Source organism: Notamacropus eugenii, chromosome 1, assembly GCF_028372415.1.
Source record: "Notamacropus eugenii isolate mMacEug1 chromosome 1, mMacEug1.pri_v2, whole genome shotgun sequence".
NCBI lineage: Eukaryota > Metazoa > Chordata > Mammalia > Diprotodontia > Macropodidae > Notamacropus > Notamacropus eugenii.
Genome location: NC_092872.1, coordinates 611,177,863 through 611,201,576, shown reverse-complemented (window position 1 = coordinate 611,201,576; position 23,714 = coordinate 611,177,863). Strand labels below are relative to the sequence as shown.

General features: G+C 38.7%; 1 long non-coding RNA gene across 1 annotated transcript; it reads left to right on the top strand.

Moving 5' to 3' along the window:
- Positions 1–4,041: 4,041 nt before the first annotated feature.
- Positions 4,042–12,059, top strand: LOC140520715 (uncharacterized). Its single transcript, XR_011972621.1, has 4 exons — positions 4,042–4,303; positions 7,362–9,328; positions 9,421–9,460; positions 10,391–12,059. It is a non-coding gene; the product is annotated as an uncharacterized lncRNA (long non-coding RNA).
- Positions 12,060–23,714: the final 11,655 nt, after the last annotated feature.

The window sequence follows — 23,714 nt, the reverse complement described above, 5'->3', positions numbered from 1 at the left end:
GCTGGTTATTTTCCATACAAATTTCACTGTTACTATATGTCAGTCTATAGAGCTGTCCATTGAGATCTTAAAGAATGTTAAGAGTAAATCAATAAATATTGGGAATATTGACTTATATTTTCTATTTTTCCTTTTTACCTATGAATATGAGATATTCTTCCATTAATTCAGGCATGACTTTCTGTTAATATCTTTTAAATTTTCTTTATAAAGTCCTCCTATGTTGTCTGGTAGGTGAATAGGGCATTGAATATTTTCCATTGTTTTGTTCATCCTTTGTTTTTGAAGGGACTAATGACATCATCAGTGACGTCTTGACCTGAGCATGAACTGGATTAAAGTGAGAAAGGTCTGCACAAAGTCGTCATCCTGTCTCTTTCTCTCTGAGTCACTGAAGACCAGTGGCAGGACAAAAGTCAGGATAGCTGGTCAGAATGCAGTGGATGCCTGGCATCCTGACCAAACTTCAAGTGTTCCACAGTTCTCATTTCCAGCTATGTTCATGGCCATTGGAACAAACTATTTTCATCTGCCCATTCCACTGGGGGAAATCTTCACATACTTGGGGTAGACATCCCCCTAACTCAATGATGGGTTTGAGGGCTGTTAATTACTCTTAACCTGGTTAAGATGGTTTACCAAGGTATGGCTACTGGGCATGTTACAGCTTCTTGGAGCCACAGGTGAGAGTTGGATGGATCAAGGTACATGAGTAGCCCTGAAAAGGGCTCAGCAAGCCCGCACACCTGGTGAATGAGCTATGGTAGAGGTGAAGGAGAGACAGAGGCAAAGACAAAGGAAAAGAGAGAAGGAAGGAAGGTAATGGAGGGACTGCAATAGGACAGGAACACTAATGTGCTGTTGGTAGAGTTTTGAGTTGGACCAACCACTTAGGAAAACAATTTACTATTATTTTTAAAGGTGTCTTTAAAGAAGAAAATATTTATACTGCATATTTTCATTGGGCTAGAGACAATTTCCACATTTTATATAATTATAATTTCAAATAGTACCAATTCAAATACATGTGGATCACTTCAAGAGATTAGTCATTCATACTGATTGGGACCTAGCTTACAGAGGTAAAGGTGAAGTCAGAAGAAATTAAAGAGAGGCCAGATAGGATACTTCATAAGGTCTTTTATTGGTCTAAGATATGATGCCTATAAGATGGACATGACCCTACTGGTTTCCAAATGCAAGATAAATTTGTATTTCAGGCAACCAATAAGAAATTACTAAATACCTACTACAAGGCACAATGCAGGGCCTGCAGTCAGGAAGGCTTATGTTCCTGAATTTGAATCTGGCTCAGACATTTACTAGCTATGTGACCTTGGGCAAGTCACAACCCCAACTGCCTCAGTTTCCTTATCTGTAAAATGAGCTGGAAAAGAAAATGGCAAACTACTCCAGTATCTTTGCCAAGAAAATCTCAAATATGATCACAAAGAATTGGATACAACCAAAATGACTGAACAACAACTTCAGAAATGGTCTGAAATTATTAAAGCAGATGGCAGAGAAAAAAGTTATTAAGCAGATTGAAATTTATCTTTAGTTGTCTCCCAGATTCCCACATGTCTCTTGGACTAGATGAAATTGTCTGTACTATATCTGCCTTCTAAGGGGCCTCCAAGGAAATCTTCTAGTCCATAGTTCATGCCCTGTGCTTCAGCTTGTCTATGGTCTATGTCCTATGATCTAGTTATTTTTCTGCCTCCTTTCCCTCTATTTACATTCACCTCTATCTCTACACATCTATCTAATTACTATGAACAAGTCTGACAAGCTAATCTTTACTAGTGTGTTAATGACTGATAAAAAGCTCAAAGTTTTGGTTAACCCTCCCAAGTATTTACATTTTTATTTGGGAATTTTTCTTAACCTAAATGCTAGAATTCCAGAAATGATGGCAGGTTGGGAGAAAGGAAGGGAATGGCTCTGAAACCATTCCAATCACCACACTTAGATGATAAAAATTCCAGGCAAACTTGGGGCTCTTCAAATTGCTTTATTTTTTTCATGCCAATATGTAAAACCTTTTCTAACGTACATTAGGCTATCCTAACTTAAGAAATCATTCATTGGGATCATAAAAAAGAATTTACTCTCCTTTGGTGAATTGCCATGAAGAGAGGGAATTAAAAACAAAAACTTTCTTCAAATGATTTAGGCCAATACAGAAATTAAGCCTTCAGAGAAAGAAGCAGCTCAAGTTTGTGGACTATTATTAACAAAGTTGAGCATATAACAGGTCTGAAACAACTCCTGGGTGAACTGAACTGTGCATGATATGGTTTTGTAGTTCTCTGGTACTTCACCACAACATAGCCTTGACAATCCTTTGAGCAATGTAAGCAGAAATCCTAGTGAGGTTTTAACATCTCAGTTAATGGTTATGCCTTTTTCCTTAGGTTGTCACCAGCTATGTGAGAATTCCACTTATTTGATAAGGAACTTATTGTCTTGTACATTCTGCCGTGTACAGACTTACTCAACATGAATGTAATACAAATCCTAAACTACAAGTTCTTTCTGGTTTATAAATAATAGATAAGTTATTTCTTTAGGAGCAAAATTTTATTTTGATATTGAATCAAGGGAAATTTTCCATGTAGAACAGAGTTAGGAAACAGAAAAATTTTTAAAAATGAGTTCCTTTCATTTATGAATTCTGACAGGGCCAAAAGATTTCTCTAGATCCAGATTTGCTCTTTCAAACACATGCTGAACTCAATGAATGTTCAGCTTCGCTTCACCTATTGGTGTTTTGTTCATTATTCAAGGAAATCCAATTATTTACTTTACATTAAAGTAATTAGTCAGGATGTGCTAACTGTCTCCAACTGTCACTCTTCCCTGTAAGATGGCCCCTGATTTCTAAAAAGGCTGGAAGCCTCAGCTTCCAGACCAGATCCTTAAAAAGTATGTGTCTCCAACCCACACACTAATGCTAACTGTAACCATTTACAGTTAAGCAACAATATAAATGTGTGATTGTCAAAATTATTATAGAGCAAGATTTCAAGTTTCGATTTCTCTTCACTGGGCTGGATGATTTTGGGGGTCTTTTCCAAATCTTGAGTTTTTGAGTTTTTGAAAGTAAAAGCCTAGTTCAGTTTAAATTTTTCTAGCTAATCACTATCTCATCCCTGAAACTGCTGACATTATAATAAGATGGTTTCAGTTACTGGATAAGGGAAGCCCTATAGGTGAATGAGCTCAAGTTTTGTAATAAACTCAATATGAAGATAGCCCAAATTTTGATTCAGATTCCTTCTAATTTAGAAACAAAAAGTAAAACATCAATTTAAACAAAATTAAACTATGAAACTGAATCAAGGAAAATTTACATTTTGAGTATGGTGAAAATTAATAGGAACATAACAGTAATTGTATAATAAGTCATCCATCTCCTCTTTTTTTGTCACTGATTTCTGACAGGACTAACATACTCCTCAGGATCTAATTTGGTCCCAGCTAGGCTTCACATGTTGGTTTGTTATTCAGAGGAATTCAGTTAGTCATTTGATTTAAAAACATTGCTGCTAGCAATTGATGAGATTGTCTTTGCTCTAACTAAAATGGTCCCTGGCATCCGGGGATGTACTACCCCACACCAATTTTCCTTCCAAATGTCTCTTCCCCTTTTCCTTATAGGATGGAGTTAGGCAGACCTGAACAGATCATATCCTTCAAAGTGTTGTACCCTCACCCAAACATGAATTCTAACCTTAACCCTTCACAGCATCATCTACAGATAGAAATAAAAACATTAATGTGTATCTCTTTGTCCATGATTTCTGACAAGTCTAAAGGACTTCTCTGATTCTAGCTCTGCCCTGCTGGTCAGGTCCCCCAGCATGTGACTGGCTGTCAGTTCACCTATTGGTGTTTGTTCCTCCCAGGAAACCAATGATTTACTTCAACTATTCATTCCCTTTCCCAAGGAATCTCCCTCCAACTGCCATTCATCCCCAGACCTCTCTCCCAACCCCCTCCCCCTCACAGGATGGAAGCTCAAGATGAACAGTCAGATACTTTTAAAGGGCCACTCACTCTGTCTGAACTGAGCCTTATCTGGTCATAGAATCAAGTGACTAATTCTATAGGCCGGGGGTTTATTTTGCTTTATTTTATAAACAACATGCCCAGATTTTCTGAACTCTCCTACACTAGGCATGACTTTAACGTGCAAGACAGATTTCTATAAATTAGTTGAAGGCTAAGTCACCTGTGAAAGCACAGATGTATTTAAGATCATGGCCTGGCCAACTTCCACAATGAACGAACAAATTAAGTAAGTATAAGAAATAATGTTAGATTAACCTTTCCTTCATTCTCAGGAATTGTTCTGGTGCTTCTAAACTCAACTGAGATCACACATAGGCATACATTGAGTCCCTTCTTTCTCTCTTCCCTGAGTCTTAAGAACCAAAATTGTTACACCTCCTTTTGAGAGACTATGTTTTAAGTGCTTTAATCCTTCTAAGAGTCAGCTGGCCTAGGTGCAGTTCTGGACCCATGGAGGGTTGGCTCTCTCTATGCCTCCTCCTGTTACTCCTTCCCTAACTTACAGCCTTTACTTTCTGTCATCAATTGCCTAGGTGAGATGCGATGAGGGCCTGGACTAAGGTGTTAGCTGTATGAGTAGAGACAAAGAATCATATGCAAGAGATGTGAACTTATAAATGACAAGATCTGGCAACTAACTGAGGATTTAATGTCAAGATTATAAACTGAGACTTTGGTTCTTTCAATAGAAATAAAGTAGCTGGAAAGAGGGAAGGGTTTGCGGAGGGAAAGATAATGAGTTCATTTTTAGACATTTTAAGTTTAAAATGTCTCCAGGACATCAAGTTTGGATTACATGAATTTTTAATGTCCCCAAGGGTGGCTAGGTGGCACAGTGGATAGAGGGGCTGTTAAGGTTCCTTCCAACTCTCAAAATCTGACCTTCTGTGAAATTCCCATAAGATATTGTAACAGGCATAGAGGATACCCTCAAAAGTGAGGAGAAAAGGGAAGTCAAGTCACACAGTCATTCCTGGTCATAAAGCCAACCAAAGAGTCCCAGAAGGAGAAGCTACTGGGGGGCTTGAGGGGAAGGTAGCCAAGAGAACTGTGAAAATTGCTCAAATCTACCAGTTCATGGGCGAGCTGGAGTGGGAGCACAGTGATGAGAGAGCCAAAAGTGATGTGTCCAATAATTGTTAATTACACAATCTCTTTCTTTACATGTCACCTTTTCTTCTCCATCCCTAATTCCCAACCCCGTCCCCCCTTCCCCTCTAGTATCTTGAAGGGAACCTGAGCATCTACAAAGTTGGAAGGGGATGTTCTGGGTTACCTTGCTTGTTGCCTAAACTCTGCCTCTTTTCATATGGACAAGTAAAGCAATAACTACTTTCTTGGATTTTTGTCTCCTATGAACTTCTGAGGGTCTCAACTGCTACTCTTTCTTTAATACAGTGGTATCTAGCTTACTGGAAATAAGGAGGCAATTTTCTCTCTCTCCCATCCTATTTTTTTTCAGGCACTAGGCAAACACATCTTTATCAACCTTTGTTAGGTACATGCCATCCTTCATAAATGACTCATTATCAGTGATCCAGAATCCAAATCCTGTCACCAGCTTCTTAGTCAATCAACTGCAATTAATTAAGCACTTACTGTGCTGAGTTTTAGGGATATAAAGGAAGGCAAAAACACAGTCCCTGTTCTCAAGGAATTCCTATTTTAATGGAAGAGATAACCTGAAAATAACTATGTACATACAGTATAAATAGAAAGTAATCTTAGAGGGAAGGAACTAGCAGTACAGAGTGTTGGGGAAGGCTTCCTGAAGAAGGTAGAATTCAAGCTGAGTCTTGAAGGAGGTCAGAGATGAGGTGAGAAGGGAGAGCATGCCATGAATGGAGAACAGTCAGTGTAAAGCTGAGAGATGGAGCATCATGAATGAGGAGCAGCAAATAGGTCAGGGCAGCAGAATTATAGTGGTCATGGAAAGAAGGGAAATGTAAGAAGACTGGAAGACAAGAAGGGGCCAGGTTTTAAATGACTTAGCCTGCTTTTCATTTCCTCCTCACTTTTGTCTTTCACAATCCTTGTCTTTCTTTAAGATCCAATTCCCTTCCATGAAAGCTTCCTGGATTCTCTGTTCATTCTGACTATATTCCTGAATATAGTGCTTATTTGTGCTTACTTACCTGTGTGCAACAGAATCTCCCATAGGATTTAAGCTCCTTGAGGTCAAGGAATTGTTTAATTTTGACCTTATTTGTCCTACACAAAGATATATTGAATTGAGCTGAAAGTACTACACATTCAGAATGACAGAATCCAAAGTCAAAATGATGCTTTTGTCTAGGGGCGCTGGGTGAAATCAATATTAGTCACCAGCAGAGATCTAGCAATACTCAATGTTTCCATATGAAAATTACTTTAAGAGAAATGTAAGTATGGTTAAAATTCTGGAAAAGGGCTTTAATTCAATTTCAAATAAACTATGATAAAGAACTTCATTTCCCTGGGAGGAAAGTGTTAATTTAAGATAAATCTAAGGCTTTGATTCAACACCTTTAATCTTCCCAGAGGAAGGGTAAGGAAAGTCTGAAATTCATTTGGGGTAGGGTAGTGAGGAGCACTGGATGACAAAGAATCATATATTTAGAGCTAGAAGGAATTTTGGAAGTTCTTGAGTACAACCCCCTTATTTTATAAATGAACAAGAGAGGTGTGACAACACTGTCACACAGCTTGTACCAGAGGCAGGATGTGAACCCAGAATTCTTATGCTCTAGCCTCTAAATTACTGCTGCCTCAAGCCCTTGCTGGGAATAGGAAAACTAAGAGTGAATCGAAAGTCAGCCCTGTTTAGAGAGTGAAGTAGTAGGAGGTTGAAAGCTGAAATGGAAGAGATCCCACAGTACCTAATGAATTTTCTAACTCAAAAGTCAAAAGAAAATATTTGTTTATTAATAGATATGAGGAGCTTGCTGTGAGAGAGACTGGGGTATTGGTGGAGTGGTCTATACAGGAGAACTTTCTATTCTCCACAGGAAAAGTCTCAGAATAAAAAAAAAAATCAAGCAAGGACAAAGGTGAGAACATAAATGTTCTCCTCCCCAGCACTTTGAATCCTTCCTGACATTTTGAGGTAGGAAATAGTTCACCGAGGGTAAGGTAGGCTGAGAAAAGTAAAGCCAAGATGTTATTCCATTTTCCAGGGGCCATGAGAGAAGAATCTTTAGTTCATATTGGATCCAAATGGGAGACCAGAGTTAAGGACCAGAGGAAAGTGAGGCTTCCTTTCCTTCACTATACTACTTCTGTTTTTATTATTCTTTTATCAACAGACTTTCTACAACCAAGGGAAATCTCTAAAGGCAATGGTCACTTGGTGTGATGATGAGAACATATTGGTGCCAATCTGGCCAGCTTGTGTCCAAGGAGTCCAATCTCCATCCCAAAATGTATTCACCAATGATCTGCTGACTGACTCAGAAAGTAATCTGAAAGAACACCAGGAGGAAAGGGAAGTAGAAAACCTCTCTCAAAGAGACTTTCAAAAGAAACTTGGGGAAAACCAGGGCTTATGACTGCTTCATGGTATAGTCACAACAATGTCTCCTATTACTTGATCTGCTGAAAGATATTGCAGAGGCCTTCAAAAAACATGCTCAATGTGGGGTCAAATAAGGCCTTCGATACCACATTTTTAAGTAAGAAAGGAATCAAACATGAAATACTTAGCAAAATTGGGGTCAAAATGAAGAAAGTGAGAAACTACACAAGGAAAAACAGTCTGGGCATTTGGAAGACCAGGGACTAGGGTAGGAAGCTAAGCATCATGGGGAACAAAGATGCATTCTAGAGGCAAAAACACACTAAGAATAATTTCATAGGACTTTGAAGTCAAAAGAGTAATTAGTGAGCTAGGGCAGGTACGTGTGTTTGGGGTGGGAGTGTGGAGTAGGAAATGGAGTATAATCCATCCTTCACAGAAACCCCAGCCCAATCATCTCGTTGACGTACTGGGAATTCTGTGGTATAACAGCAGGACCCAAAATCCTCCATCCATAGTATCTGTGCCCTCAATGAACAAGAGCTTTAAGAAGAAGAATAATCCCAGGGCAAGACCAACAGACAAGAGAAGAGAGGAGAGGGAATCTGAAGCTAGAATGGAACCAATCCAGAAGAGATCTCTCATTTATGAAATGGCAATATCTAAAGACTTTATTGTAGACTCTCCTTCCCAAAGTGTATTCACCATGGGTCTTCTGATTGACTTAGAAATGATCCTGGAAGAACACAATGAGGGAAAGGAAGCAGTGAAAACACCAGGACACTTGAGAGATATTGCTGAAAACCAAAAAATTGGTGAGTGCCATCAGTCCATCTCCATCAGGGCAGTGCTAGAGATAAGTCACTTCCTTGTCTCTTTTGCACTGTAACCCAAGTGAGGGGAAAATGGGTGGGAAGTTTGGAATGAAAGAAGAGGACTGGCCCAAAGTAGTTTGGCCTCTGATCTGGCCAAAGTCTATGAATAAGGTACCATCAAGATGTTTAGAAGAAAAAGCAAGAATATTAGGCCACAAATATCCTAGAAATAGTGCCTTTTCCTTTGACTTCTTGATCCCATCATTCCAAACATTCTACTTGCCTGTAAACAGTTAATCAAAAAGCTATTTTTTAAGCACCTTCTGTGTGCTAGGCACCCTGCCAGGCAAAGAATGAAATTAAACCATCCTTGTTTTTAAGGTGCTCACATTTCATCAAGGGAGACAACATGTACCTAAATGAATATATATGAAGTAAATATAAGGCAACTTCAGGAGAGAGACCTCTAAGAGCTGCAAAGATCAACCAGCAAACTACATAAGCAGAAATAAAATGCATCATTAGTTAAAATATACAAAAAAAGATGATTGTTTAAAAAAAATTAATGTTCTATGAAAAAAAAACATACCACAGAGCTGTAATTTTGTGTGTACACTCCCTCTACCAACACAGATTCCAATCCAAGAGTATATGACCTATGAATATTTCTGTGGCCAAAAATATCATCACCCCTACACGAGTCCCTCTGAACTTACCTAGGCTGTAACACAGAAAACAGACCCAATCCATTACTGTGCCAGTACCTGGGGGCTCTCCAACTTGGCAGGGCTTGTCAAAACCAGAGTTCCATTGACTTCATTTCTGAAGACCAATAAGTTAACCAACTTATCAAAACAAGACTTCAGGGGAGAAAAAATAAAAGAGAAGATTTTTTTAAAGGCCAACAACTTTGAGGAAAGATGGAAAGAGAACGTTTATTAAGGTAAAACCATTCTGAGTATTCTTTTTTAATGTTTTGAATCATGGAATACCTCCTATATGACTATAAATTCCATCTTTCTACTTCTGTCTTAGAGGAAAGGACAAAGAAGACAAAGGTGCTAACTGTGAAAAGGTAAGAAAGCCCAGGGAGGCTTTGATGCCAAAGGAAGCCATAGGGCAGGGAAGCTGTGTACAAGTCAGGGGCCTTCAACATGAAAAAGCTAAGAGTTTCTTAAGAAAACAAAAAAATCACCCAATCCATAAATTCTTATGTGCTAGTTGCTGGGGATATAAACATAAAAGTGAGATAGTCCCTGTCCTCAAAGCACTTACATTCTCTTAGGGGAGACAATGGATTCACAGATGAATAAAGGATACGTACAAAATAAATAAAGGATTGGGGAAGGAGACACTGTTATGCTAACATTCAAAGAGTTAAGTAGCAAAATATATTTTAGTTTTGTCCATGGCCTCTTCCAGTTACTACATGTAGTCTCTTGATTTCAAATCTTCTAAGAACTGATTAATTGGTGGGAAGGTCATGAAATGGCCAGTCCCCTGAATAAAATGGAAGTGTTCAGAGAGCTTCCTGGAAAGGCAATAGATAAAAATTTGATCTAACATCATTTACAGACTTAAGAATGTACTTGGGGTCATGGATATAGTGCTGCAAAGAAGGCCATCTAATCTAACCCTTTCATTCTGAGATGAGAAAACAGGTCCACAAAGATGAAATGACTTGTTCAATGGGTGTAATAAGTGGAAGAACTAGGATCTGACTCCTGGACTTCTATTCTTTAAACTGTATCACACTCCTCCCCCTTCTCTCCCCTCAACTTAAAAAATGGAATTCAAACTTAGCCCTCTCCATGTTTCCCCAATTTTTGTTCAGGGTGCCATTATTCTATCATATGGGTTTTGTTACCCAAGAACCCTCCCTGACTTTTTGTATTCTCTTATGACTTGTGTCCAATCAGCTGCCAAGTATTGCTAGTTCTACCTTCCCAATGTACTTAAAGACCTTGTAATCTTTCTATATAAATTCCAGTTTTTGCCTTGACAGGAAGAAGAAACCCATTTCTCTCTTAGACCCATATCCTCCCACATCATTATCAAGACATACTTAAAGACCAAAGGTTACTCTTCATGGTAATTTTACATTCAACATTAAGGGAACCCATACTGGAAAGGAGAAGTAGATGTTGCCATCTGTCTTTTGAAGAAGGTCTTCCAAGCTCCTAAACACTCTTTGGATGGAGTAACGAAGCCATAACAGCAAAATATCTATAGGAATTCTTGAGAATGTCTCTGACCTTTAAGTCTTATACTTTGCTAAATAAACAGATAGGTCATCAGTTTCACAATATAGTAAATACTGCAAAAAAAAAAAAAAGTTCACCAAGACAATAAATGAGACTAGCAAGAAGGGCTGTTTTTTGGTAAAGTAGTCATGATAAGGCTACCATACACTCCATTTCCTGATAAGTACCATGGGGAATAGAATAATTTCATCCAGCCCTCATTGTCATTAATCAATTCTGCAAATAAGTGATATGAGGAGAAATTATTCACTACGGTGGATAAGCAGCTTGATGTTACAGTGGGAATTTGCGATTTTTCACATGTATTTGGTTTGAACTTGAAACTTGATTCTTGAAACAAGGGTGGTCAGAACAATCTTTGGGCTATAATTTCTTAAGGAAAATTGGAGATACTTTGTTAACTAAAGATAGCTATCATTTTCCACCTTAAAAGTCTTCTCTCCTAAATATCCTAAATTTTCAGCTGAATGTGGCATGGTCTACAATCTGCTCCCTATCCTAGACACTGTCTTCTAAATGCATTCCAGCTTGTCAATATCTTTGCCTACATTTTTAGTTCCCAAAATGTAACATACTGTATTTTACCACATAATCATCACAGATTTTATGCCAGATTATTTTGCAAAAAAGTGGAGTGCAACCATTATGTGAAGCTTTTTAAAAATTGTGCTGGTATTACTTAAAAATCATTTATTACTCAACTGTCTTTGGTGCAAGATTAGTGTGCACAGAATACTTGTGAATATACATTAATTTTGGGAAGATGCAAGTCTTATCATATCACATGACTTACCCATGGCAGCTTCACCTGCCCAACCATTCCCCTTGTGCCTATGGCTCTTCATTGGGTTAATGACAATGCCATTAGTTCTGCAGGGCTCTAAACCACGCAAGTTAGCTTTTGGAAATATACTGACAATGTGCTTGGGCTGAGACGCAGCTACGGTTGCAGCTAGCAATGCAGGAGAGATAAATGTGTATCCATATGCCACTAGTGAATACATTGCTGCTCTGTTTCACTTTTAAGTAGCATGACAAAATTATACCATGTGATGATTACACGATGAAAGGTTTTAAACCAATTTCTGGACTAAAAAAACAGAGAGCAACGATTATGCAGAGGCAATGATTGTGCAGTGAACTCCATAATACTTCAAATATGATGTGCCTAAGGCAGAGTTCAAGAGGATAACCACCTCTCTTGTTCTGGACACTACAGATTTCCTAATGCAGCTGAGTTTATCATTAAGATTTTGGGATCTCTTTCCACTACTGACTCATTTTGAGCTTAGGAATTTCACTAGAGAGCTAGTCCCAAGCTGATGTGATTATTTTCACAGGAATTGTCTTTTTAAATTTTCAAAAAAATTTTTTAGTTTTATTTTTTCCCCAATTAAATGTTGAAACATATTTGTTAACATGTGGGGTTTTTTAAGTTCTGAATTCCAAATTCTATCCTTATCTTCTTCCCTCCCTTTTCCCCTCTCTGAGACAGTAAGCAATCTGATATAGATTATACATATTTCACAAGAATTGTTGTCTTGCCATGAATCCCTCATGAGATGGGATTTTTTTAATTGCAAGGATATGATTTTACGTTTATCCCATTAAATTTTATCTTCTAAGAGTCATCCCATCATATACTCTGACAAACTCTGTTTGGAACCTGATTGCCATCCAGTGTGGTAGCAATCCCTCCTGGCTTCACATCATCTACAAATTTGGCAAGTATACCACTCATGTCTTCCCTTAAAATATAATGATGTTAGTATAGGGACAAAGATGGATCTCCTAGAGCACTCTAAATAGGAATTTCCCTCCAAGTTGCTATTGACCTAGTAACTATTTGCATCCTAGCATTCAAATAGGAGAACCAAGAAAGAAGGGAAGCCAGAAATAATAAGTCAATTATCCTATATTGCCTGGGTTCTATCTAGGTTGGCATCACCAAAAACAAAACAAAACAAAACAAAAACTGGAAGAAAAATGGAGACAGAGACATACCAGCATCCAGAACGCCTACGCCCAACCCAGAGCACAGGCAGCCAATGCCCAAACCACACAATGAGCAGAGTCAGAGCAATGCATATGTAGCCCAATGCCAAAGCCAGAACAGAAGGGGCTGGGGCAGCATAGGGGAAGCAACGCACCTGGATTCTTGTCGCAGGCCTACTACTAGCATAAGCAACAATATCATCTTCTTGCCTGTTGAGAGTAACAGCAAGGAACGGTGCCAACTTAGGATTTGGGACTTTTTAAGGAAAACTAGACGGAGAAAGGGCCAAGGTTAAAACCTAAATTGAACTACCCGGCAACTGAGCCAAGATCCAGACATTCCTCCAGAGGTAGGGACCTTGTCTTAGCCACCACATTCAGGATCGAGCAGCAGTCAACATTTTCCAACAGCATGGAAGAGATTAAAGTCTGACCCATGGACAAAGCCCCAATCCACAAAATAAGGATGGAAATAAGAAGAAATAGAAGAAATACCTCATAGGAAAAATTACTGTAGACTGAGAGAGCCCAAGAGGTAAAAGAGAGGATTAGAGTATCACCCCAACAAGTCAAAGTTGAGCCTCAGAGGAAAGAATGATCTGACTCCTAAGAACTATAAAAGTACATGAAAGAACCAAAGTAAAAGGAACAAAATGTAATATTGTGAAATTAGTCCTGAGAAGGAATGAGTATGCATAGAAGTCCTTTTTCTCTTTCTTTGATCTGTTTAGGCATAGTAGTAGTTTCACTGAGTCAAAGGATGGTAATGGTTTAGTAACTTTTGGGTCATAGTTTCAAATTGTTATCTAGAATGGCCAAGTCAATTCATAGTCCCACAATCTTTTGGGTATGAGATGGAAGCTCACAGTTGCTTTAATTTACATACTTACTTCAGTGAGAGAATAGGTCCCCCATAGTTATATGTATATTTGGTCATCAGTGTGAATGCTGGGAATATGAACAATGGAGAGGTTTAACTTGTAGCAGCTATAATTAAATCAATCAGTTCCTGACCTTTCAACAGAATATACTAAAACTCTTTCCTAAGTCTGGTGGCATGCTGATATTTCATCAACTATTTCCTTGTTTCAAAGCAGAAATCATCAAACAGATTAGCAAAGATGAAATTAAAAAGGAAAATAACTAATGCTGGATGGTCTTCAGGGAAGCAGATAAATGAGGGCATTGTTTGTGGGGCTATGAATTGGCCCACTACTTTGTATGAATACCCAGAAAAGGGGAGAAAATGGCTTCCAAAAACCAGAAGGTTGGTCTTTGCCACATAAGCTCTCTAAGACTTAAGCTACTTTCCCCTAGACTCTGAATGTATCATTGGGAGAATATATCACAGTATATCTTGGAGGAATCTGTTTGGTACCATCTGTTCTTACTATACCACCTTAGAAAGTGCCCCTTTCTAAAAGCTAAATTAGTCTATTTGAATAATTGAAATTAACTGATAATCATGGGTTGAAGTATATTAGTTGCAACTAATGAGGTATCGTATTATAAATATATTTCCTAGCCCCTCAAGGTTGACTCTAGAGTCCTGAGGAGATATACTAGTGTCAACCTGAATGTTTGGTTAAAAAAGGCAAAAGAGGGGTGGAGCCAAGATGACTGAGTAACAATACAGACTTTCTACAGCAATACTGTCAAGCCCAACCAAATACCTGTAAAAAATGGCTCTAAACAAATTCTGGAGCTACAGAATCCACAGAATGACAGGATGAAGCAAATCTCCAGCTGAAGACAGCCTGGAAGGTCACTGGGAAGTGTCTATTGTGCCAAGCTGGGAGCAGAGCACAGTACAGTGTGGGTTGTGAGTGCACACAGGGCACCTGAACAGGCCTTGGGGAGACTGAATCTCTCACACGTATGGTGGTTTCCAGACTTCACAACCCCAAAACGCTGAGGATAAATTGGAAGGTCAGTGGGAAAAGCCTGTGGGACCAGTGCAGGAGAGTGGAGTGGTCTGGGCCCCAGCCCCAGGGCAGCTGAGGGGGGAAGGGGTGGAGGAACCCGCAACAGCCACAGCAGCAGCAGGGGAAGCTGCAGCCACTGTTTCTGGAGCTCTAGGCCCACAGAATATGGGGGGATCGAGTGGCTGACAGTACACACCCCCACCCTCCCACCCCCACTGGAAGCAGAGAACTACCTTGGCAAAGAGCCCAAAAGTCAAGTAAATGGCTGGGGAAATGAGTGAAAAACAAAAAATAGCATCAGATTATAAAATCTTACTTTGGTGGTAAGAAAGATCAAAGCATGCAAACAGAAGAAAACAAAGTCAAAGCTCCTCCATCCAAAGCCTCCAAGAAAAATATGAACTGGTTTCAGGCCATGGAAGAGCTCAAAAAGGATTTTGAAAATCAAGGAAGAGAAATAGAGCAAAAATTGGGAAGAGAAACGAGAGTGATGCAAGAAAATCATGACAAAGTAGTCAACTGCTTGCTAAAGGAGACCCAAAAAAAAAAATGCTGAAGAAAATAACACTGTAAAAATAGACTAACCCAAATGGCAAAAGAGATCCAAAAGACCAATGAGGAGAAGAATGCCCTAAAAAGCAGAACTGGCCAGATGGAAAAGGAGATCCAAAACTTTGGATCTTCACTGAAGAAAATAATTCCTTAAAGATTAGAATGGAACAGATGGAAGCTAATGACTTTTTTAAAAATCAAGAAATTATAAAACAAAACCAAAAGAATGAAAAAATAGTAGAGGATGTGAAGTATCTCACTGGAGAAACAATTGACCTGGAAAATAGATCCAGGAGAGAAAATTTAAAAATTATGGGACTATCTGAAAGTCATGATCAAAAAAAGAGCCTAGATATCATCTTTCATGAAATTATCAAGGTAAACTGCCCTGAGATTCTAGAACCAGAGGGTAAAATAGATATTGAAATAATTCACCAATTGCCTCCTAGGCAATAAAAAGAAAGAATCCTAGGAATATTGTAGTCAAATTCCAGAGCTCCTAGGCCAAGGAGAAAATACTGCAAGCAGCTAGAAAGCAATACTTTAAGTATTGTGGAAATACAATCAGAATAACACAAGATCTAACAGCTTCTACATTAAGGGATCATAGGATTTGGAATATGATATTCCAGAGGTCAAAGAAGCTAGGATTAAAACCAAGAATCACTACCCACAAAATTCAGTATAATACTTCAGGGGAATAAATGGTCATTCAATGATATAGAGGACTTTCAAGCATTCTTGATGAAAACAACAGAGCTGAATTGAAAATCTGACTTTCAAACACAAGAATCAAGAGAAGCACGAAAAGGTAATCAGTAAACAGAAATCATAAGGGACTTACTAAAGTTGAACTGTTTACATTCCTACATGGAAAGATAATATTTGTAGCTCTTCAGACTTTTCTCAGTATTAGGGTAGTTGGAGGGATTATATACACATAGACAGAGGGCACAGGATGAGTTGAATAGGAAGGTCTGATATCTAAAAAAATAAAATTAAGGGGTAAGAGAGGAATATATTGGGAGGAGAAAGGGAGAAATGGAATGAAGCAGATTCTCTCTCATAAAAGAGGTAAGAAAAAGCTTTTTCAAAGGAGGGGTAAAATGAGGAGGTGACAGGTTAAAAATGAAGCTTATTCTCATCACATTTGACTCAAGGAGGAAATAACATGCACACTCAATTTGGTATGAAACTCTATCTTACACTACAGGAAAGTAGGAGAGAAGAGGATAAGTGGATTATGGGGGAGATGGTAGAAGGGAGGGCAAATGGGAGGAGTGGGCAGAATTAGAAGTAAACATTTCTGGGGAGGGACACGGTCAAAAGAGAGTATAGAATAAATGGGGGACAGGATAGGATGGAGGGAAATATAGTTAGTCTTTCACAACATGACTTTTATGGAAGTCTTTTGCATAACTACAAACGTATAACCTATAGTGAATTGCTTGCCTTCTCAGGGAGGATGGGAGGGGAGGGAGGAAAGGAGAGAAGTTAGAACTTAAAAGTTTTAAAAACAAAGGTTAAAAACTGTTTTTACATGCAACAGGGAAATAAGAAATATAGGTAATGGTGTAAAGAAATCTATCTTGACCTATAAGAAAATACACGAGATGAGCATAAGGGAAGGGAATGGTGTGACAGAAGGAAGGGCAGATTGGGGGAAGAGGTAATCAGGATGTACGGTCTTGGGGTGGGGAGAAGGGAGAGATGAGGAGAAAATTTGGAACTCAAAATCTTGTGGAAATGAATGTTGAAAACTAAAATAAATTTTAAAAAACAAATAAAAAAATAAAAAAGACAAACAGGCTAAATGTATATTATTTATTCCCTTAAAGGTAGAAGTTACATAATTATGGAGCAAGAAGGAAACCTCTGACTGACTGATACAAGAATGACCAGGCTTAAATCTGTTTTAGGATTAGACAATCTAAGGATGTCTGTGTCCCTCAGATTTATGATCTCTATATGTGTTAAACTATATCATGAGAAAGGAATTTTCTTAATTGAATTGGCTGTAAATACAATAAGATAAGAGAGTTGACAAAGTGTCAATTGAAATTACAACCCAGGATATCTGTATTTTCTTTACTATTAACATGCCATAACGTAGTATATGTCCACAAAACATTAAGATACGGGAAAAGTCCCATTATTCAAGATAGTGTCTCGGGTTAAGGGTCTCATAAAATATGCTAAGTCAGCCCCATCTGACCTTGTTGACATAAGAAGAGATAGTCTCTGAGTTTACTTCAGAGAACAAAGAGACTGTTACGTCCAGGTTCTTCTTCAGATTAATTCAAGCCCTGGCCCTTATTAAAGTCCAAAAAATGATATGAAATAATTATCACTAACCACCCTCTGGGAATGCAGCCTACCACTATGAGCAGAGACTGAGGGAGTAGTTCTATTGCATGTGCTAAACAAAGAAAAATTAATTATAATAGTACATGAACTGTTTACAAAAATAAGACAGTCTAGTATCTTTTCCAAGAACATCCCATGGACAATATCCATGGGGTCACATGGAACCAGACACAACTGAACAACAATGGGATGGAAAAACTGGAGCCACTCAAGTCATAATACTTAAAAAACTAAAATTCTATAGAGCTGACCTTCAGTAACTGACTGCTTAGTTCTTACAATCAAGGCCTGCCTGTGAAAGGTAGAAAACTATCTCTGGGTTCATGGAAAGAATTTACTTTCCTCTCTTATTCAAAGACATGAAAACAGGCCTTCAAAGGGAAAAATAGTGACATGAAAAATACCAGAAATCTGCAAGGTGTGGCAGAGGCAAAATGCTGGCCACATAAAAAGGTAAGAATTAAGTAGGAGCATACATTTCAAACCAGAGGGAACTTTGGAAGACTTCTAGTTCAACTCCATCATTTTACAGATGAGGGAACTGAGATCCAAAAAGACTAAATGACTTGCCAAGAGTCACAGGATTAGACTGCTTGGTGGTAGTAATTGGTGAAATGAATTAAAATTCCCAAAACTGTATCTGTGATCCTGCAGGGCTTGTCTAAGACACAGGTTTTTCACTTTCTTTCCTATTAAATTATAAATTCTTCCATTACAGGGTAAACTCCTTGGAGGCAGGGACTATCTTTTGGCTCTTTTTTGTATCTCCAATACCTAGCACAGTGTCTGTAGTAAGTGCTTTAACTACTGAGTGATTAAGGGACTGATTAAGGGCAGCCTTTATGCTATGGGCTGACAACCTCCAGTATGAATATATTATATACTGGAAGAACTACAAATCCTGATTCAAATTTCTTCTGGTCTATTGACAAAAACCAAACTATTTTGTAGAAACACATTTAAACCTAAACACCACAATCCTCCAGATGAATTTGTCTACCAAGCCTTAGAAACCTCTTCACCCCGTAATTTCACTCTAGCCCTGGTCCATATTTTACACTGGAAATACCCTCTTCCTCTGAGGCTTCACCTTTTAATTATATGGCTCCTTCCAGTACCTCTAATTGAAGAAGGGGACCCAAATCAGTGGTGTTTCCATTCTTTTTCTAGGGTTCATAGCTGACTCATCTTCACAGGATTTTCTCTACCATGCCCCCTTACCCATGCCAGCTGGGTACCTTCCTCTTTGCCAACTCCCCCCTTTTCAGTTCTCTTTTATGTATTGTCTTCCCCAGTACAATGAGACCTCCTTGAGGGCAGGGGCTGTCTTTCTTCTTGCTTGTATTGTATTCCCAATGACACAGTGCTAGTCAAATATTAAGTGCTTAACAAATATTTGACTGATTGTTTAATTAATGGGAATTTCTTTTTAGAATCACTTAAGAGGAATACACAAGCATCAAATTATATATTCATTTTGTGAGACTCTTAGACCCAGATTTTGTATAGGATTAACACATTTCTTGGGTCCAACTCTATTTTTTCATGAATGTTCCCAGTGTATTATATATAATAGCTATATATATATATATATATATATATATATATATATATATATATATATATATATATACACACATATATATAATAGCTTTAACTATTGATATATGGTTTGTTATTCACACAAATTATTTACTTCAAAATTATTTGCTTTCATAATTAATTTTTTCCAAATTAGTTATCTCTTCCACACTGTAACTTTCCCCATCACAGTTTCAATATGCCACGTGTTAGCATAAGAAATTAAATGGGAACTTTTAGGGAGTTTTGCATAAGCTGCCGATAACATGCAAAGGCCAGTAGTCAACATAGAAAAAGTTTAGAAACTCAGAAATTCATAAAATATATGTATAGTATTGTATAATATCAACCCAAATTTTACAATAAGGTACTGTAAACAACCTATAAAAGAAAAAGAAAAAATTCCGACTTCTCTGGTACAAAGGGAAGGTCAAAAATTTTTATGCACATTTTCCAGATCACTGGGGGTGAGAAGGGGAAGGTGGGATACATACCCCTAACCTCTCAGAAGTGGAAGGGATAACTGTATTTATTTTACTCATTAATCAGGATTTAATCCTAATTCTGACTGAACCCGGTCCACGCAACTAGGGATGCGTTTACTTTGTCATGACCTCAAATGATCTCTCTACATACCCTATTCACATGCTCCTGTCTTCTTACAGAAATTCTTACAGAATTTAGGCCTAAATTGAATAGTCTAGGTCCTTTAAAAGTCTTCTGTTCAAATTCTAACTCTGATCTGAATTCTCTACAATGTCATATAATTATGTAATTGACAGAACTATGGTGCTGTATTAACGTTTTCAAAGTAGGTTCAATTACAAGATTATCTAAATATTCCTTCCTACGTAGAACTTGGACTACATGTTTTCTTAAGTTTGTTTCACTTCTGAGACTGCATGATGGTGAACTTTGGAGAGGTTTAATGGGCTTTAACATTACAGCTAAGAATTGTGCTGCATCCCTTAGACATCAGGTATGGCACAGTGTTACTTGGTAAAGGCAGACCTAGGTTTGGCAACCACAAGCACAGACAGACTGAACACTGAGATTATCATAAATCCTGATTCTATTCCTTCTAGTTTGTAGATTTAAAAACAAAGACAGCAACAAATAAACTCTATGAACAAAATTAAACTATGCCGTGAAATTATGGAAGAACCATTCCCAGGATGCTGATATTAGGCATGTATCTCAGCTCCTCAGTTTCTCTCTTGGGCCTTTTTTTCTAAGAGGACTAACAACTTTCTCTGGATGGAATGTTGTTGCTTGGGTCAGGATATGACCATTGAGGCGTCACTTGCTGGTATTTGACTTGTTATTCACAAGAAACTGCTTTCTGTTCTGATGACAACAGGCTCAGAGAGACTGACCTTCACAGGTTGGATGCTCAAGCTGCAGAATCACTTCCTTTAAAGGGCCAGTCCCTGGACTGAGCACTATCTGATCCCAAAATGGGGTGTGGAGTGGGGAAAGTTGGGGCTCCAGTGATCACATGGATTTTTACAGTTTCCCTGATTTTCTAATCTCTGTACTACAGGTGACTGGTCTCCATTTAAGTATTTAAGTACATCAGAGTAATTAAATTTTATAATGTAATTAAGAAAGATAAATATGGGGTATGCAAAGAAACCTGAAAAGACCTTTATGAAATAGTGCCATGTGAAGAAAGCAGACCAGAAGAAGGGACTATATAACACCTGTGACCACAGAGGCAGTTGAGTGGAACAGTAGATAAGAGTCCTAGGCCTGAAGACAGGAAGATCTGGGTTCAAATGTGGCCTCAGATATTTACGAACTGTGTGGCTCTGAGCAAGTCACAAACTCTGCCTTAGTTTCTTCAACTGTAAAATGAGGGTTGTTGTGAGGATCAAATAAGATAACAAATGCAAAGTTCTTAGCACAGTCCCTGACACATAACAGGGGTTTAATAAATGTTAATTCCCCTACCATAGAAGAAAAATTATTATTAATAACAGGTAGCATTTATATAGCATTTTAAGGTTTGCAAAGTGCTTTACAAATACTATCTCACTTGTCATATACTTAAATAGATCTTCAACCTGATCAGTATTCCCTTCCTTGACAATGACTGTAACCTGTCTACTCTTTCTAATCCTAGGTAATTAAGGGACTAAGCATTTAGTTCCCAGGCACTGTTCTAAGCTCTTTACACCAGTCCTGGGAGGTATGTGTTATTATCTGCATTTTACAGATAAGGAAACAAGGCAGACAATTTAAGTGACTTGCCCAGGTTCACATAGCTAGTAAGTGTCTGAGACAGAATCTGAATGAACTCAGGTCTTCATGATTTCTGATCTAAACCTCTATCCACTGAATAAATGGATTCCCCAAAAGCTGGCATGACTTTTACAGGAACAATTGTGCTAGTCTAACATGATTTCCTTTTTTTATGGCATTATTAAACTGGTAGATCAGGGAAATACTATAAATATACTTTACCTAGATTTTAACAAAGCATGTGTACAGACAGCAATATTGCTTTGATTCAGGCGGTCAAAGCCCTGTCTATTGGTCTTTATGTTAATTTCTCTGCTTGTATCTCTGAAGTGCAGGGTGCTGACTTTTCCCCTGATCTAGTGAATGTAATTAAAGAAGACTGTTGACCTTAAAAGTTGCTTTCCTTTAAGAAAAGCAGATTTAAGAACCTCTGCTAGCCGGTCATCCTGGGTATGCCAGGGTGCTTGACGTTACAGTCACTTACAAATCTGATAAGCATGAAATTTATGTCTTTATATAAGTCATTAATAAAAAGGAAAAAATGTAAAAAAGTACATTAAAAAACAACAAAAAACATTAAAAATATTTTTTAAAATGTAGCACAGGGACAGCCACAGATCCTTGGGACACTCTGCTCCTTCCAGGTTAACACTAGTCCATTAGTGACTATTCTCTAAGTCTGATCATCCAACAAGTTCCAAATCCACCTAATTATATGCCATAGCCCATATCTCCCTATTTTTCTGCAAGAACAGCACAAATATATTATCAAATGCTCTGTTAAAATCTAGATAAAGCATATCTATAATATGGCCTTTTCTGTTGTTCTTTTCCATTCTAAATGGAGTCTCTGATGGGGAGTCCAGGAATCTAAGATGGATGTTGCCTCCAGACCACCAGTGAAGCCCCAAGGAGCAAGGGTCTGAGGACACAGGGTGTTGAACTTGAACTTGATGAGGCTAATGCTAAATAGGAACTTAATTAACTAAGCTGGGAATTCCCCCAGTATAATATAGTAGTAGTACAGGATGGGAAATGTAAAAGAAAATGTTTGTATGTTCTTGCTGCACCTTTGAAGTCAATATCACTTTGAAAAATTAATCAGATGTAAGTGGTTAAAAAGTATTGGATGGGAAATGTAAAAGATGTAAGTGGTTAAAAAGAACTGGGGTGTTGGTCACAGAACCCCTAAAAACGGGGGTAACAATTAGTAGGGGCTCAAGTGAATGGAAGAGAAAAGAGAATCCCCAATCCCTTTAGGGTACTAGAGACCTATGAGAAAGGGGCCAGAGAATCCCTGTTACAGATAAGCAGAAAGGGGGAGGGGAGAGCAGACCGACAGAGAGACAGACAGAAACAGAGATGGAGATACATACACTGTCTGCTATGTGCAGCATAGTGGTGCCAAAAGAGGGAGAAGTTTGAGTTCATAATATGGGGGTAGGTACAAAGTAGTGTGGAGGACTGGCTCTGGGAAGGATAAAGAGAAAAGCTCCCTTGTCTGAGCCCAGCATCCCAGGATCAGTCTAAGGATTTAGTGCAAATGGGATAAGGATGGTGGCTAGCATCTGTGTGGCATGGCTTGGAGGCCTGGCTCCTGGAAAGAAGGAATGGAAGGCTCACCTCTCACAGCCCAGGGTCACTTGAGGTTCCTATGGAAGTTAGATGAGGAGGGTGACTTTTGATCCTAGATTTAGAGCTGGAAGGGAACTTGGAAGAGAGAGAAGCAGGGAGACAGAGAGAGAGAGAGGGAGAGAAAGATAAGAGAGAGGGAGGAGGAAAGAGACAGAGAGATGAGAGAGAGAGAGAGAGGAAGGAGAGAGAGGGAGAGAAAGATAAGAGAGAGGGAGGCGGAAAGAGAGAGAGATGAGAGAGAGAGAGGAGGGAGAGAGAGAGAGAGGGAGAGAAAGATAAGAGAGAGGGAGGCGGAAAGAGAGAGAGATGAGAGACAGAGAGAGAGATGAGAGACAGAGAGAGAGAGGAGGGAGAGAGAGAGGAGGGAGAGAGAGAGAGGAGGGAGAGAGAGAAGAGGGAGAGAGAGAGAGAGAAAGAGAGAGAGAAGGAGAGAAAGATAAGAGAGAGGGAGGCAGAAAGAGACAGAGAGATGAGAAAGAGAGAGAGAGAAAGAGAGAGGGAGAGAAAGATAAGAGAGAGGGAGGCAGAAAGAGACAGAGAGAGAGGAGGGAGAGAGACAAAGAGAGACTGAGAGAGAGAGACAGAGAGAGAGAGAGGAAAGAGAGACAGAGAAAGAGAGAGATAAGAGAGGGAGACAGAAAGAGAAAAAGAGACAGAGTGGAAGAGAGAGACAGAGAGAAGGACAGAGGCGCAGGCAGAGAGGGAGGGAGCAGAGCGAGCAGCCCGGTGGGAGGAGCTTTAAAGAATCACGAGGCCCGCGGCGCCC